Raw genomic sequence first — 17,378 nt, forward strand, 5'->3', positions numbered from 1 at the left:
TATTTGTAGGTTACAATGACATGTTTTTTAAATATTGATATACAATTTTTGAATTGTTCTATTGTTAGGATATTTTGAATGTCCAGACTCCTACATAATATTCTTCTGCTACATAGCAAAAGACGCACAAAGCTTTGGTTCTGGAGTCAGGTATTACTGGAATCCAGTCCTGGTGCATCGTTTATTAACAGAGTGGTCTTCAGTGTGTTATACATTGCCTCGAAGCCTCAGTTTCCTAATGTGTCAACTGGGCTCTTAGTCACCATCTACATGAGTTAAGAAGGCTAACCAAGATAATGTATATAAAGTGATCAGTAAATATCCAAGTTCTGAATAATTTAGGTCATGTACTGATTTATCCATTAAGTTGATAAGAAAAATGAGACATCTTAGAATAATCTTCAAAACTTTGGCTCTCAGAGTGTGTAAAAGACGTCATAAATAGGCTTAACTGAGAGCAATTTCCCTTTCTAATTTTGCACTAATTGTCAAACCGTGCCTCAAAATCTTTGAAAGAAGTGTGATTGTTGAGAATTTATGGATTTCTGTCATTCATTCTTAATACTAAGCCAGATATAATTTCACCTCAATGTGTATCCTCTGAAACTAAAGGGGAATTTTGCACTTTGTGTAGAATCTGGTCTCTGTGCAAATTCCGCTTTGCACTTGGACAGAAGGAAAAACAGTGAAACTCATTAGTGATGTTATATTACAAAAACATATTTTAAAGAAGCTCTCAGTATTAAAATAATTAATGTTGCAGACAATGTCTCATTTAAATTAATAAACAACAAATACCCAGTAAGCACAGGATTGTGTATTTTTCTTTTACTTTTACTCTGATGATATTATTCCATAAAAATCTCAATAGTAGAAATATGGAGTTGGATTTATTTATATCCAATTAAATTTAAAGAATGATAAAAATTGTTCAACTAAGTAGTAAAAATGCAAAATCTTGTGTTCAATTTCTCAATTTGTCAATTGTTTCCAAAAAGCCTATGGTCCAATGTGGCATGAGCAATAATTGCAGACGATTTTAATAAGGTTTATTTTGAAAGAGCAGTCAATGAAAACAAAATTTATTATTTTTATGAAAGTTGCTACTATTAGCTTACTATCACGGATGATAATGATCTGCTGGTAAAAGGACATGACTTCATTTTATTAACAATTTTTACCTTTCTATTCAACTTTCATATGTATTCATATTGTGATGACAATTTAAGATTTTATAAAAATGTTATATAACATTGACTTTGTTGTTGTGGAATGCTTGGACATTTTCTATCATTATGGTCTCTATGTTTATATTGCAGAGCTACATGACAAAGATGCAATCAGTCTTAAAAAGAGTCAAGTGTATTCCATGACTTTGAGGATATTTTTGCTGAATTCTATCATGGGAATAAATTTAAACTTGCTTAATCATTTTGGTCAGTTCTAACCTTCACTATTTTCAGAGATGCCTGGTATTTTAAAATAAAACTTCACAAAGATAAACATTTAAATATCAGGTCTTATTTTTAGAACTGAATTTTAGTTACCACATGTATAAATAATGGCATTCTTGGATTTATTTGGGAAATGAGTATGGTTTCCAGGAAAAATGATGCGGAGCATGCACCCATGCATATGCTCTCTCTCCCTCCTTCTCTCTCATATAGCTATACAAGTTTAGAAAGGAATTTGGAAAATATCACACACAATAGAGAACAAAGAAAGCAACTATAATCTAACTGCACAGTAAAATCACCTTTAAAAAATTTTTTTATGATTTTCTCCAGTTTTTGTTTATATGCATGCATCATCTTGGTTGGTTTCAAATTTGCACCAGTAGAAAAATAATGTTGCAATACATTTTTGAGTAGAATACTTATTTTTTTTAGTGTTTCTCTGAAATAAAAATTTCAGAAATTAGATTGTTAGATTTCAATTCATGAATATTTCCACATTTAAAGCATTTCATTCATGTATATAATTGTAAACCAGTTTATTTTGCCTTAAATAATATAACTACATGGAAGTTATTACGATCCACAGCCTAATTGTCAAAAAGAACAAATAATAAGGCCCTTCACAATTTGACATTTTTTTTTTTAAATAGTAAAGGAGTAAATATGGTAAATAAATTTTGTCATCTCAGCAGGAGACCTGAATGGGCACATTGGATGAAGAAAATCAAGAAGACAAGCAAATAATGTAGATGTTGAAAACAGATTCAGGGTCAATGATTTCTTCTTCTCTATGCCAAATTAACAATTTCTAAAAATAGCTCTAATCAATTCTCATTGCTAATTAAGTGTTTGACCTACCATTTAGATTTTTAAAGCACTTCCAACATTGAATCCAATGAAGCAAATGTTTAGGGTCCAATTTTTTCCTTCACCACCACTGGATACTCAGGCTAGAGACTCTGTAGATATCCAAATCCAGAGTGATGCTAAGTCTTTCAAGAAAAAAAGAAAAAAAAAAAAACCTACCAAACAAAAACTAATACCCTAGAGGCATTTATTAATATCAACCTGGCAAGATTAATGAATCCTATAACACAATCAGTCCACTAGTGTTTAAACATTACTTGATATAAAATAGGTCCACTGAGCTAGATTTATGAAGAAAATTGATGATAGAAGAATGCCTAATAAGATCTGGATAGCATGCTGAAGCCAAAAGAAGCAGGGCCGTCAGAAAAAATGAGAACTCGCTAAAATACAACTTCAAGCAATACATCATTCCTGGAGGGCACTGGGTAGCACTGGCATTGGGGACATGCAGGTGGCTCCAGGAATAAGAGACCTATTAGATGTCTGGAGCCTTTTGGGTAAAGCACAAGCGAAGAAAACGGGGGGGGGGGGGTCTTTTCTCACAATCCACAGAACTTTGAAGAATGTCAGTGATAATTAGTACTACTATTAGTCCTATTCTAGCTCTTCTACATTTGGGTTAAAGTGAAAAGTTATGAACAATCTAGGGAAAGTGGAAAAGAACTATTATTTGTTGATTACTAGGCCCAGCAAGGTACTCTAAATTATGTGATTTAGTGCCATTTTAATTCTTGCGATATACCTACATTTCATAAATGGGGAAATGTTGGCTTTCATAAATGGGGAATAGTTCACAAGAGCATGAAACTAATGTGAGAGAATAGTCCAATTAGCCCCAAAGCCCAAGCTTTTAGCCCTAAAACCTTACTCTAGACTATGTTTGTACAAGATTAATACTACATGGAAGAGAACTAAAACATGGTTTAATATTATATACTGCTGTTACACATAGTTCAATATCTGCTTTCATCTGCTTTCTGTTGGTACTTCTATACAATTCCTACATGAGTGTTTAATCAAACATCATGCTTTCACCCTCACTGAGTCTTCCACTGTTGTGATCTATCATATGAAAGACATTTGATGAAAAAAGAGAAGAAATCACGTAACTGATTTCTTGCCCGACTAGGGATACATTCACATAACATGAAATTTACAAGAAATTATATTTAAATTCAGGCAAGTTACTCTATAGGAAGTGATGTATTAAATGTGATTGTTTGACTAACTTTTAACTTTTACAAAATGTCTATGTCTCTAAGACTAAATGCATTGTTCAGCATATGGGGATGCATTTTGAGGATGTTACCACTGCAAATCAGTCACCAGAGATCTCTTCATGCCACTTACTGACAAGTAGACTAGTAACTATGTAGGAGGGTTGGACGATTTCTAGCTACAGCTGTAACGTAGGTCTCATTTTCAGACAACTGGATGCAACTGCATAAATGTCCATCATTTAGGTCCTATTGATCCAATGTTTTAGGGAGTATTCTTTTCTTTAAAAGTAGGCTGAAATACACTTTTAAAATACAATGAAAGGTCTAGCATCTAACAATGATTTGACATTTAAAAATGGTACCTTAGAAATGAAATGAAATAATTTAATCAACTCCTTACTCAACCTGACACTAAAGCTCAAAATCTAAATCAAAGTCAGAGCTTCCTGACAATACTGTTCAAGAAAACCATCACTGACTGGAAGGTTGACTGAAACTTAAGGAGAATCTATTTTAATAGGGATAATCAGTTCAAGAAAAGAACAAGAGTAGCAAATCTATTTTGTCCTGTGAATCTACATTGCTCTACCTGCCTCAGGAAAAATAAAGGGGCAGATGTCTAGTTTTTGTGACAAAATTAATGTATCAAATAAATCAAATATGCTGAAAATTTGGTCACTGCTATTATGCTTTGGAAAGCTGCTTTGCAGGAAATCCTCAAATTCAGATAGCTTGTATTCCAAAACTGTATTTGGAAACTGATCGTAGGAATTGAGACAATGTTTACCCTTTCTTCCTTCCTCCCTTCTTTCCTTCCATCCCTTCCTTTTCTTTTTTTCCTAAAGACAGTGTAATATGTTACATATAATATGTATATATGAAGTGGTCAGGGGAGGGGACACTTTTTTTTCTCCAGAGAGATACTTCTGGTAACTTTTTTACATTTACCTACTAGACATTGTTTCATTCCCAATATTTAACAGGGGAAGGAGGGGCAAGGAGGGAAGAAGGAACTTGAAAGCAGGAGAATCATCCTCAAGTATGTCATAAAAAGTTGGATTTTTGTATTTTTGTGTGATTATGTATGATTTCTATAAATCTAGATTATAATCTCAGCAAGGGCAAAGCTCGTGTCTGCATTTATTTATTGAAGACATTCCAGTGTTTACCACAGCACCTTGCATGTACTAAACATTCAATTAATATTTCTTTTTTTTTTTTAAAGATTATTTATTTATTTATTTATTTGTTAGAGAGAGAGAGAGAGAGCGAGAGCGAGCACAGGCAGACAGAGTGGCAGGAAGAGGCAGAAGGAGAAGCAGGCTCCCTGCTGAGCAAGGAACCCAATGTGGGACTCGATCCCAGGATGCTGGGATCATGACCTGAGCCGAAGGCAGCTGCTTAACCAACTGAGCCACCCAGGTGTCCCTCAATGAATAGATCTTATATGAATAAATGAACTATGGATAAGACAGGAAATAAGAGAAACTGAATTCAGTTCCCCTATCATAAGCTTCTGAGGACCCTATGTAATCTTGGAATCTCCAATTCCTACAGAAGGGAGCTTACACACCAGCAGAATGATTCCAATTTCACTATCATGTACCATGTTGAGTCAGGATGCAGAAAAGAGACACAATAACAAATATATATGCATCTTCATCTGGTAGATTACCAGGTGAGCATCAATGTTCCCAATCCAAAAGTACAAATAGGTGTGTGTGTGTGTGTGTGTGTGTGTGTGTTTACAATATGCATCACTAAATCAAAGATTCCCAGAGGGGAATATCACTTAATTGCATGTTTTTCAAACTTTTTACTCATAGTGATTTTTGAAATACAGTTAATGATTTGTGACTAGAATTTTTAAAAATAAGATAGTCTACACTAGAATATAATTGAAATTAATAGGATGAAAAAGGAAAGTGAACAGAATCGAATACATAAGCAAAACTTTTTAAATTTCATTCTCTCATATATAAAACATTCTGACAATACCAGCAGATAGCAAGCTATATATATATATAGCTTTATTCTATTTTGTCTCATGTTGTGTGTATTTCTAATGACTCTGGAACTACAGGAATACATCCTGCAGCAGAATTTTATACCACTAAGTAGGTCCAACTGTTGGAAAGTTGTATTTTTGAGATAGCATGTGAATTCGTTAGGGTCAGCAGACCTAGACTCAAAATCTGTTCCCTCCATTTCTTACTTATGTATTCCTTCAAAAGATAGTCAATCAGTTTAAGCCCATGTTTTTTCATCTCTAAAATTAGGGTAAAATTTTTCTACATGTTAATTGAAAATAATTAAAAGAAAATGTAAAGCATGTAGCATAAGCTGGCACAGGATTTGTACAAAACAAGTGCTAATTATCATTATTCTAGTTCAGAAAATGTATCATGCAGCATATTCCACTAGTATTTATAGTTTGGGGAGCTTTCGTACAATGTCAGACTTTTATACAAAGTCAGAATATCTTATAGATTCTTGCAACTACTCAACTTTATAAATATTAAAACTATCTTACAGGTGACTTAAAATTTTAAATACTACTTATACCCTTTCAGCTTTTTTTTTCTCAAAAATTTGTTTTTGAAAATGAACATGAAAAAGGAATTTATTTTATTTATCAGGAAGCTGTGCCTGAATGAAGAATTACAAGGATTTCAAAGAAATTGGTAATAAGTAAATATAGCAGCATTTTCAAATTAATTAACTATAAGATTATATTCAATTAAATTAATTCCCCTTGCTGTAAAAGAAAACCTTGCAATGACTTAGTAAGCTGTATATAAAATCAACTTTTGATTATAGAGAAAATAGTGAAAAGAGAACATGATAATATTATTCAACTATGTAGAATATTTGAGGTCCTTTCTTATTTAAATCTTCTGACAAGTCATAGAGAAAATAAAATTAATTGTGTACTAACAGTGAAGCCAGCAGTAATTGCCTGTATGGAGTTACTAGAGTTTTAGGTGTTATGCTGACATAAATAATTAGAGCTATGCTCACTCTAAAGAAGAAGGCTTGATTCAAGCACAGATTGACAGCTAAGTTGAAGGAAACATTCTATCCTCACCTCAAGATGAGGAAAGGGGCTACAGTATCCAGTGAGAGCTCCAAAGCTGAATCTGTATTTGTAAAATAGTTATTAAATTATTTCCTTAAGGCATATGATAATTGTGGGAAATATTTTTGTCTCTGGATGTAAGTTACAATGATCAGACTCTTAAAACCTTACTAATCATAAATATATAGCAAAACAAATTTAAGAATGCTACATTGTTGAGGAAACAATTCAATTGCATAGAGTATCTCTGTCACACCTATGACAAAACTGACTGGCAAAATAAAAAGCCATTGTTATGCATTAAACTGTGTCTCCACCACCCCCTAACTCCTGGTACCTCATAATATGACCTTACTTGCAAACAGCCTTTACAGAGATAATCAAGTTAAAATGAGGTCATCAGGGTGAACCCAAATCTAATATGACTCATGTTTTTATAAAAGGGGAAATTTTGGACACAGCAAGAGACATACACATAAGGAGAACACCATGGGAAGACTGCAGTTAAGCTGCCACAAGCCAAATGACTACCAAAAGCTGGGAAAGAGGCCTAGAATAGACTCTTCTATTGAACCTCCAGAGGGACCGTGGCCTAGCTGACACTCTGTTTTGGACTTCCTGACTCCAGAACTGTAGGACAATAAATTTTTTTTGTTCTGAGGCACTCAGGTTTGTGGTATTTTGTTACAGCAATCCTAGCAAACTAACACAGCCATAATTCCACTGTTTCCTGAATTAGGATATACTACAGCCAAGAAAGTGGTTATTCCTTAAATCCCTGAATTCTGATGAAATGTTAACCTCTCAAATGCTGGTATTCCAAACTCAAACCTTAAAATTGACAGTTAATATCACTTTACTCAGGTTGGAAGGTCTGAATGTAAATTGAAAACATAAGGTGTCCTGAGTTTTCTAGATAATCTGTTACTAGACATTGGATCAACTAGGTAGCTGAATGACAGACTGCAGGTTTTAGTTTCCAATAGGATGTCATGGTGACCAAGTTCAAAACTATAATTCCTAAATTTTTAGAAATAGAAGAGTTTTGTATGCAAAAAAAAAAAAAAAAAATCCAAACTGTTGCCACAGCAAATGATTTAGAACTGATTTTTAAGTAACTTACTTTCCTTCCTTTTAAACAGTGTTTTTATTTGTCTTATTTAATCAGTGCATGACTTACTCCATGTCTGGGGTTGTAAAGTTTATGTAATAAGATACTTTGTGGAATAGAAGTTAGGCTTGCTCTCTGTTGCTCAGCCCATGTTAAGTCATCTGGAGTGTGTTGAGCTAAGACAAATGTATTAAAATTTATATCAGTACAAATCTACAGTTATTATTTCTTTAGGTAACAAAAGAGCAATGAGAGTTATTTTTTATGGTTTAAATGCCAAATTATTTAATCTTTTAATGTTATTTGCAAAATGTGTGGCCTTGGATGGAAACTTTCACTAACTTTGTTAATAAAGGGGATTTTTAACCACTTCTACTCATATATACCAAACTATACGCAAAATAAGATGATGAATTAGGAAGGAAATGCTGTTAAGAGAATTACTGTAAGCATGAGGAAACTATTAGACTGGAGTTTTCAGTAGTCTAAAATTCTGAGATTTGATTTTTAAATGATGAAACATCCAATAAGCCCAATGACTCTGCATAAACATGTACCATGGAATAAATTATTCCAAATGAAAGGATGGATATTATTTGTTCAGCTGTTTTAGTGGTTGGAACGTTAGGAACAAAAGCTATTATTGTTCGACGTATTTTTTCACAGGAAATAGACAGTGGCAAACATACAGTAGTTCAACACATGAGATCAGAGACATGGTTTTTATAGTAAACTAAGAACAGATGTTGGAACTATTCAAGACCTTTACAGAATTATTAGTTATGTTTGCCTTTGAAAGCAAAGAAAGTTTATAAAGACTCACATATCTGATTATATTAAGAAACAGACAGGTTTTCAAATCCAAAGCTTTAATTCATTCAAGCTAAAAGTTTCTGCTGCATAAATTTTGAATGTGCTACTCAACACTATTGTAAATAATTACAATAGGTTCCATGTTACCCTACTGTTTTCAGAAGTTCACTTACTTTTGAAAGATATAAAAACTACTGATTTCTCACATACAACCTAAGTAGCCCCATCCACTAAAAATCACAAAAAAGTAGGATATATAACGCAGGCAAAGGTTATTAATAGCAATCACTAAAATCAATTGATTTATATACAGTTAAAAAAAAAAAGAAAGAAATTGTCTAGGTAACTTGAAGGCATATTTTCTGAGGTTGAAACATAGCCAACATGTAGCCTTTTTTCCATATATGAAACACCTGTATAAAATCATTTTACCACATCAGTCCCTCTACATTATTGAGCTCTAAGCTTCAAGCTTTCTGTTGTTTCTCTTCTGTTTCAGGATCCTCATCCCCTCTCACTCAGTTTATATTCCATGGTATAGCATGGTAATTACCCCTTAAGAGATATTCTCAGTTTCTGTGTTCCTCCCTACTCTCTAGCACGACTTGGGCAAGCCATACCTGGCTTAGCACCTGCTTAAGTCCAATTCAGTTCCTACTCTGAACCTATATCTCTACCTCCAATTATGTCTGAAGAAAATGCCCAACTGTGCTGATGAGCCTTATTTTAAATTCATGACCTCTAACTTCAAATGGACCCTTACTGCTACTTAACAATCACTTTCTTAGTCAGTTCATTCTCCCAGGTACCAGTTCACATCTTTTCCCTCCAATAAATTTTCCAGAGACCTCTCCCACTCCCACATAGACATACTTACATTTTTAGTTGATGGCTTTACTTGGAATTCCCTGAGAAATGGAACTGATCATTAGAGACTTTACGAAAGCTCCACCACCTGGTCCCCCAACCTACCTGTGTCTCTACCTACATGTGCTACTTTTCTTTCTTGTTATAAAGGATCTTGTTTTTACTCCTACCTAAGGCTAATGTCTCAATTTCTGTATACTATCCTTTCTAGGTCATACCGAACTGGCATTTTTTTCTCTCTCAGTATACATGACTTGATCATTCCTGTCTTCATATATACAAACTAAAATATCTCCAATTATAAATATAAATGAATTTTAAAAACCTCCCTCTTCTTATATTCTATTCCAGCTACTTCTCCAATTCTGTGCTCCCATTTATAGCAAAACTCAAAACTCAAAAGTACCATCTATCTTATGATATGGAAAATATATCTTGATAAAGTCACTTAAAAATCTGTCTGTATTTTTTTTTCACTTAAACCCAATGAATATGGATGCTCAGGTACATAACCCCCATATCTCCCGACAGGTTCAATCGAAAGAGGACATCACCGAGACACATTTTAATCAAAATGTTGAAAATTAAAGAAAAAGAAGCAATTTGAAATCAGCATGAGAAAAGCAACTCATCACATACAAGGAAATACACATAAGACTATGAATGGCATTCTCAGCAAAAGCCCTGCAGGCCAGGAGAGAGTAGCATGACACACTCAAACTGCTAGGGTAAAGAAAGAAAAAAGAAAAAAAAAATGCCAACAAAGAATATTTTAACTAACTGTTAAAGTAACTCCTAAAGAACTAACTAATACTTTAACTAAAGATGCCTTATAGATATGAAGGACAGATCAAGACTTTTCCAAACGGCAGCTGAAAAAATTCATCTCCACTAGGCTTGCCTTACGACAAATAGTAAAAGGACTTCCCCAAGCTAAAATGACAGAATGGTAATTAGTAACATGAAAACATATGAAAGTATAAAACTGATAAAAACAAATATATAGTCAAATTTAGAATAATAATGTAAAGGTATTATAAATCACTTAATTCTAGTATAAATCTTTAAAACAAAAAAATCAAAAATAACTATAGTTCTAATAATTTGTTAATGGGTACACAATATTAAAAAACATGAATTGTGACATCAGAAACATAAAATGTGGGGAGGGTAATAAAAGTGTAGAGTTTTGGTATGCAATGGAAGTTAAGTTGTTATTAGCTTAAAATAAATTTGTATAACTACAAAACATCTTATGTAAGCTTCATGATAGCCACAAAGCAAAAATCTATAATAAATACACAAAATACAAAAAGAAAGGAAACAAAACATATCACTACAGAAAATTATCAAATCCCAAAGGAAGACAGCAGGAGAATTAGACAGGGACTATAAAACAACCTGATAATAATTAAGAAAATGGGATCCTAACCTACCAATAATTACTTTAATTGTAAATGAATTAAATTCTCCAGTCTCCATAAAGACTGAGTAGATATGAAGACAAGACCCAACTATATGCTACATACTATTCTGCAACTATATGGTGCATAAAGCCACACATAAACAATAACTGAAGGAAAGGAAACAGATATTCCATGCAAATGGAAAACAAAGGAGAGCAGAGGCATCTGTATTTGTATCAGACAAAATAGACTTTCACTCAGAAACTATAAGAGACAAAAAAAGTCATTATATAGGGTTAAAAGGATCAACTCATCAAGAAAGTATAACAATCATAACTATATATGCACCCAACACTGGAGCACCTAAATTTACTAAGCAAATACAATCAGATCTGAAGGGAGAAGTAGACAACTATACAATAATAGTAGGGAACTTTAATATCCCACTTTCAACAATGAATATATCATCCAGACAGAAAATCAACCAGGAAATGTTGTACTTGAATTGTACTGTAGACTAAATGTTTCTAGTAGACATAAACAGAACATTGCAGCAGAATATACATTCTTTTTAAGCACATATGGACCATTCTATTGGATAGGTTATATATTAGGCTGTAAAACAAGTCCTAACAAATTTAAGATTGAAATCATACCAACTATTTTTTTTCTGACCACAATGGTATGAAACTAGAAATAAGTAATAGCTAGAAAACTGGAAAATTAACAGTAAGTGGAAATTAAACAACACGCTACTGAACAATATGCACATTCATGATGAAATCAAAAGGGAAATAAAAAAATATCTTGAAATAAATGAAATTGGAAATACAGAATATGCAAACTCATAGGATGCAGCAACAGTAATGCTAAGAAGGAAGTTTATAGTGATAAATGCCTACATTAAAAAAGAAAGAGATCTCAGATAAATAATTTAACTTTAAACCTCAAGGAACTAACTAAAAGAACAAACAAAGCCCAGAATTAGAAAAATGTAGGAAATAACAACTATTGGAGGAGAAATAAATGAGACAGGGATTAGAATAAATAGAAAAGATCAGTGGAACTAAGTTGATTTTTGAAAGACAAAATTAGCAAACCTCCAGCTAGACTATCCAAGAAAAAAAAAATAGACTCAAATAAATAGCATTATAAATATAAAAGGAAATACAAATATGAAGTATCATAAAAGAGTAGTATGGACAATTATTCTCCAATGAATTGGATAACCCAGGAGAAATGGGTAAATTCCTAGAAATATACAACCTACCAGACTGAATCATTAAAAAAATAGTAAATCTTAATACATCAGTAACAAGTAAGGATACTGAATTAGCAATTAAACATCTAAGAAAAACCCCGGGGCAGATGGCACTAGTAAAGTCATTTTTATATACTAACAACAAACTATCTAAAAAAGAAAAGAAAACAATACCAATCACATTAGTATCAAAATTAATAAAATATTTAGAGATAAATTTAACCAAAGGAGTAAAAGATCTGAATACTGAAACTAAAACACTAAAAAAAGAAATTGAAGAAGACACAAATTAATGGAAGGACATTCCATGTTCATGAATTGGAAGAGTTAATACTGTTAAAATGTCCATACTAACCAAAGCAATCTATAAGATTTATGTGATCCCTATTAAAAAATATCAATGGAATTTTCACAGAAATAGAAAAAAAAACACAAAACTAGATTTTGTGTGGAACCACAAAAGCCTCCAAATAGTCAAATTCATCTTAAAAAAGGGGAACAAAGTGAGGCATCAGAGTTCCTGATTCAAACTATATTACAAACCTATAGAGTTCAAACAGTATGGCTCTCGCATAAATGGACACACAGACCAATGGAACAGAATAGAGAGCTCAGAAATAAACCTACACAAATATGATGAACTAATCTTCAACAAAAGTTACAAGAATACAACAGGGAAAATGTAGACCCTTCAATAAATGATATTTGGAAAACTAAATATACACATGCAAAATAATGAAAATGGACTCTTACACCATACACAAATATCAACTGAAAATGGATTAAAGGCTTAAGTCTAAGGCCTAAAACCATGAACTATGGTTTTAAGAATGAAAACATAAGGAAAGAACTCCTTGATATTAATCCTTACAATTATTTCTTCAATATGACATCAAAAACACAGAGAAAATGATCAAAAATAAACAAACAGGACTACATAAAACTAAACTATTTCTGAAGAAGAAGGAAAACAATGAGCAAATGAAAAGGCAATCTACACAATAGAGGGAAATATTTGTGAGCTATATGTGCAGTTAGCATCACCAGTCAGGGAAATGTAAATTAAAACCATAAAAAGATATCAGTTCACATCTGCAAGAATGGCTATTATTGAAAGTACAAAAGATAACAAGTGGTGAGGATGTGGAGAAATGGAAACCTTGGTACACTGTGGGGGGGGTGGAATTTAATTTGGTACAGTCATTATGGAAATAGTATGGAGGTTACTCAACAAATTAAAAATAGAACCGCCTAAAAAAATAAATAAATAAATATAGAACATAATATATAAATATAAAAATAAATATAGAATTTATAGAAATAAATATAGAATAAATATGGTTGAGAAATTCAATTTCTGGGTATATATCTAAAGGAAATAAAAGTATTATCTTTAAGAGATACTGGCACTCCCATGTTCAATGAAGCATTATTCACAATAGACAAGATACATAAGTATAAGTGTCCATTTACAGATGAATGTATAAGAAAATTTTATACACACACACTCACACACACATGCAGAATGGAATATTATTCAGCCCTAAAGAAGAAGGAAAGTCTGACATTTGTGACAACATGGATGAACCACTTGGAGGTTGTTATGCTAATGAAATAAGACAAGCACAGAAAGACAAATAGTGTATGATCTCATATGTTCAGCCTAAAAAGTCAAACTCATAGAAACAGAAAATAGAATAGTATTTGCCAGTGCCAGGAGTTGAGTGGGGAAAATCAGGAGGTGTTGGGTCAATTGGTATAAATTTTCAACTATAGGATGAATAAGTTCTGGAGACCTAACATTCAGCACAGTGACTATAGTTAGTAATTATGTGTTGTAAAATGGAAATTTGCTAAGAGAGAAGATCTTAAGCTTTTTTTTCCACACATAGACAAAAAAATGGTAACTAATGAGGCGATGAATATGTTAATTAGATTGATTTTGATGATCATATCACAATGTAAATTTTATCAAAACATCTCATTGTATACCTTAGGTATATAATATTTTTGTCAATAATACCTCAATAAAGTTGGAAAACATAAAGATATTATAGTAGGACCACAAATGTAATAAGACAAAACAAAACAAAAGCTATACTGAGTTCCATCTCTCCACTAGAACTCCTCTTACCAAAGTCACTATGAACTCTACACAGCTAAATTCAATGGCTAGGTTTCAATAATTTTCAATTTTATCAATACATCATATATATTACTTTAAAGTACCTTAAAATTTCATGAAAAGTACACATTCTCTTGATTCTCCTTCTACCTGGTAAGTCACTTCTTCAGTCTTGCAGGTTCTTTCAAATCTTCCCTATCTCTAAATGGTATGGTTGTCCTGCTCTCAGTTCTTGGCCTCTTTCCTATGTTCTTTTACAATTACTATGTGATCTCATTGGGTTTGGTGGTTTTAAGTACCACTTGTCTAACTGATGACTCAGAAAATTCCCTATCTACAGCTCAGATGTTGATCCATATATCTAATTTCCTATTAGACATCTATACTTGGATGTTCAATAGGTATCTTAAATTTAACATGTCTAAAACCAAATGTTCAATCTTCCCTTCCAAACCTGATGCTACTAGAGTCTCCCCCTTCTCAGTAAATCACATTTCCTCTCATCCTTTTTCTCAGGCCTAAAAGTCATCTCTGAATTCTCCCTTCCTCTTGCATCAATTCATCAGTGAATCTCACTAGGTCCACCATCAAAGCATAACCAAATCTGTGGACTTCTCACTACCTCCCTTAATACCACCTTGGCCCAAGCCCACCATTATTGTTTGCCTAGACCAGTAGAGTAGCCTAAATTGTGTTCCTATTTATACCATTCCTCCATTACACTGCATTCTCCACAAAGCATCCAGAGTAATTCATGAAGTAAGAGTCAAGTAAAAATATTCATCTGATCAAATTGCTCTTGTGCCTTGCATGTCACTCTGAGTAAAATCCATTCTTTTAATGACCTACTGATTTGATGGCCTACTGACTCACATGATTTGACCACAGACTTGATTCAGACTTAATCCATGATCAATTCCTCCTCCATTACAGGCCTCCTGGCAATTCTTTAAACATGTCGAATTTGACGACCCTTCAGGATTGGATGGCCTTTGCCTCTGTTTGTATTTATGCTGTAGATATCTCCCTGTACCTCCCCCACCTCCTTCAGTTCTATGCTCCATGTCATCTTGTTAGAGAGCACCTCATTACCTTTACTCATCTCCCTATATAAAAGACAACTTCCAAGTGTATTTTTTACCTAACGTCGCTTTCTACATAGCATTTATCACCATATGATATATTATACATGTGGTGTTTTGTTTTGTTTTAGTGTCTATTTCCACTTTTGGAATATTAAGTTCATGAAAGCAGGGATTTTTTTTTTCCATTTTGTTCATTGCTGTGTCCTTACTACCAAGTTTTCTAGAGTCTGGCATATAACATTTATACATTAAGGGGATGTTTGATATAAATGAAACAAATAATAGGAAAAGAGTGGGGTTTTTTAACTGGTAGGGTCATAATCATTTTGGCTTGATCTATCCATGTGGATAGAGAACTACTCTCATTTTTATCTATAAGACTTTAGTTTACCCACTAACTTCTCTGTTAAGAGTGCTTACTAGAAAGGTTGAGCTGATCAATTTTTATTTACATGAGGTTTTAAGGAAAAGATATGGGAACATAGAAATCCCTCTGTTAAGTGTTGGCTCCTGTCATTGCTATTATTAGTAAATATATGAAGAATAAATCATTCCACAGTTCAACTGAATAATTTTTTAATCATATGTACGCTGCTGATAATGCAATTGATTGAATGTTCCAGACTCCTGCTATACAATTTCTAAAAGCATATAGTCTTGATAAAAATATCTTGCAAGAAAAAAGATGCAGTTACAAGATTCTGGCCAAGTAAAAGAATTTAATAGATAAATTGCTGTTAGTTTATGATTAGCCAGTGATGTGAAATAAGACAAAATGCATGGCAATATATCCTATTTTCTTGTGAGCTTTCAGAAATGCAACAGACTTTCCTTCAGCAACTCTACCATTATCAGGATAATTCAAGCTGAATAAATTATAATTTAATTATCTACAATAATCACTACTAGCAACCAGCAGTATGCATTATAAATAAAGTTGCCAGGGACACCTGGGTGGCTCAGTTGGTTGAGCAGCTGCCTTCAGCTCAGGTCATGATCCCGGCGTCCTGGGATCGAGTCCCGCATCGGGCTCCTTGCTTGGCGGGGAGCCTGCTTCTCCCTCTGCCTCTGCCTGCCATTCTGTCTGCCTGTGCTTGCTCTCTCTCCCTCTCTCTCTGACAAAAAAAAAATAAATAAATAAAGTTGCCAACATTTCAGAATAATTTATATGTGTGTGTGTGTGTGTGCGTATGTATATATATATGAGCCTGTATATATGTATGGTTACAGGTATCTACTAATAAAATATTACCAAAAAGAAAGGAAAACAATGAGTTTAATTAAATATATTAAAACTAAGTTTTCTTTTCATATATCATTGTCAAAATATATAACAGAAGGTAAGAAAACAGGTGTTACATTAGTCTTAGATTCAGACACCATCCCTAGCATGTGCTTTGAGACCTCAAATAAGTACAAGAGTACATTATCCCTAATTTCCTCATCTGTAAGATTACTGCATTTCATTTTCTCACACATGGCATGATTATTTAATGCTCTATATAGGTACAGGTACAGATTTAGGTACTTAAAACAGTACTTGGCATATAATAAAAGATCAATGTATAGAAAGGAAAGTAATTCAATGAACTCAAAGAGACAAGAAACTCGTAATTAGAGGGGGGCGTGAGTGGCTCAGTTGGCTAAGTGTCTGCCTTAGGCTCAGCTTGGGGTCCTAGGATCAAGCTCCCCCAACCCCCACCCCATTTGGCTCCCTGCTCAGTGGGGAGTCTGCTTCTCTCTCTCCCTTAGCCCCTCCCCTTGCTTGTGCTCTCTTTCTCTCTCTCTCAAAAAATTAATAAAATCTTAAAAAAAAGAAACTGATAATTAACAAAAAGAAACAATTAGCCTAATACTGATTTACATTTACATTAATCACCTTTTTAAAAAAATCTACCTTCTTTTTTTCTTTTTTTTGAAATTTTATCATTTTAATGGCAGTGTAGTCAATACAATGTTGTATTAGTTTCAGGTGTGCAATATAGTGATTCAACAACACCTTCTATATTTTTTTAAAGCAAATAAGCTAACCAGTGTTTTTCAACCAAAGTGTTGAGTAGAAACCACACAATAGCTACTATGGC

Source organism: Enhydra lutris, unplaced genomic scaffold (genome assembly GCF_002288905.1).
Source record: "Enhydra lutris kenyoni isolate GAN:26980312 unplaced genomic scaffold, ASM228890v2 scaffoldscaffold49, whole genome shotgun sequence".
NCBI lineage: Eukaryota > Metazoa > Chordata > Mammalia > Carnivora > Mustelidae > Enhydra > Enhydra lutris.